This window comes from Diabrotica virgifera, chromosome 3 (assembly GCF_917563875.1).
Source record: "Diabrotica virgifera virgifera chromosome 3, PGI_DIABVI_V3a".
Taxonomy (NCBI): domain Eukaryota; kingdom Metazoa; phylum Arthropoda; class Insecta; order Coleoptera; family Chrysomelidae; genus Diabrotica; species Diabrotica virgifera.
In genome coordinates, this window is record NC_065445.1 from 73,988,053 (window position 1) to 73,990,564 (window position 2,512).

The window sequence follows — 2,512 nt, forward strand, 5'->3', positions numbered from 1 at the left end:
TCAGGATGTTATTGATTGATTTCGTCTCCTATTCTTCTTCTTCATGTACCATCTCCTCTAAGAAGGTTGGCAACCATCACGGCAATTCGCACTTTCGATACCGTTGCTCTAAAGAGATCAGCAGAAGTGCAATTAAACCAAGCTCTCAAATTGTTTAACCAGGAGATGCGTCTTCTTCCGCGACTCCTTCTACCCTGTATTCTTCCTTGCATTATTAATTGTAACAAGTTATAACGCTCGCCCCTCATAACATGTCCCAGATATTGTAGTTTTCTGACTTTAACTGTATTTAAAACCTCTTTATCTTTTCCCATTCTTCTCAACACCTCGATGTTCGTGACTCTATCCACCCAACTTATTCTTAATATTCTTCTGTAGGCCCATAACTCGAAGGCTTCTAATCTGTCCGAAACATCCTTCTTTAATGTCCAAGCCTCCAACCCATAGAATAATACGCAGGGCCGCGTTTAGGACAATTGACGCCCTAGGCAATTCTCTAGTAGCCGCCCTTCAAACATGTACCATTTTTGCGAAAAAAATTACAGAATTTTTTATTTAAATAAGAATACACTAAAAATCGATTTAAACTACGATATTTATATACCTATAATAGAAAAAATTGGCATTCTTAATTGAAAAAACATCTTTTTAAAAAAAGATTTAAAAAAAAATTTGTTCTTGACAAAATCGACAAATTGTTAACACGTTCTTGCGTCATACTTAATGGGGAAATATTTTTAATTCTAGACATTTTCGAAAATGACCTTTCAGCGGACACGTAGACAACTGGGAAGCACAAATAAATGTGCAAAGCAATGTCAAAATTAAGGAAAATACCTTTCAATCCACTTAGTGCAGTCACTGAAGGTTTTCACCTCGATTTCGTTGAACCTCCATCGACTTTCATGAAAATTGATGAGTAGTAAGAGGATACATCAAGGAACAAAGATGACATGATGCCAACTTGCGCTTTTACCTTGGTGGTGAAAACTACCACTTTAAGGGGGGTGAAAGAAATAATACCATAAATCGATAGAGAGACAAATTCGAAGTCAAATTTGTTATATAAAGTTATTAATATAAATCAATACTTGTTGAGTTATTAAAGATCAAAGATTTTATTTTTTTCGTAAAAAATGCATGTTTTAAAGCTGTTTTTCACGTATAACTCGAAAACTGTAAGCTTTTACAAAAAAGTTATTTTTACCAAAATTGAAGATAATAAAAAGCTGAATACGTACACTCCTCACTTAAAGAACTAAACTAATGTTAATTCAAAGTGAGTTATGTGGGTAATTGAATGTATATTTTTTCGACGAGTACTCAAATCTAAGTATTCAAACTTAAATAACGGGAAAACGATGCATTTTAAAAAATATACCTGCTAAGCACTTGTCAAAGTACTTCGGAGTACCTATCAAATGAGCTCTAGTAGAAGTTAATAGCATCACAATTAAGCATATGAATGATGAAAATAAGAGAACCCTTTAGAACTTTTTAGGAAAAAGTGAAAAATAAAACATACGCCATTTCCACACAAATCAAAATTTATAGTAATCCTTAGAAGAATTTCTTTATATTAGCATAAGTAATGATTTCAACAATTTTTACCGGTTTAGAATGCATATTTTTGAAAAAAGATGTAATTTAAAAATCAGAATTTTTAAAATTATCGTAATTTTCATTTTCTTTTGATAATACTTAACTCCAAAAAATACTCAATATAAGTACGTAAAAAGTGATACATGTATAACTAAATTTTAGTTTTTTCTGAATCAAATATTTTAACTTTTTACTATTTCTGTAGGGTAAAAAATAACCGAGATAGAAACGTTTAAATCTTAAATTTTGCTGCGAGAACCATGTAACCGGGGCCATTTAACCTTTTATTTTTAAAAAAGTAAGGAGTTTAAAAGATTAAATTCAACATGGTTTAATAGCCATTAAAATTAACTTTCAAATGGTTTTTAGGCAAACCTGATATCGTAAAAATTAACGGAGTTATTTAAAAAAAAGCAATAACTTTTTTGGAAAATTTTTTTAAAGATAAATTTTGAAAAATATTTGGTGCATAAATTTTAATGCTATCAACTTGTTCAAGGGCTTATTTGATAGATATTTCTAAGTACTTTGACAAATGTTTTATAAGGTTATGTTATAAAATGCATCATTTTCCTGTTATTTAAGCTTGAATACTTAGATTTGGGTACTCGCCAAAAAAATATACATTCAGTTACCTATAACTCACTTTTAGTTAACATTAAAAGGTTTTTCCAGTACGGAGTTTTTATTTCGTTTTATATTAGCTTTAATTTTGGTAATAATAACTTTTTTGTAAAATCTTATAGTTTTTGAGTCATTTATGAAAAATCGGTAAAAAACATGCAGTTTTCTCACGAAAAATTAAAATCTTTGATCTTTAATAACTCAAAAAGTATTGATTTATTTTAATAACTTTATCTAACAAATTTTGCTTAGAATTTGTCCCTCTATCGAATTTCTAATTTTCAGG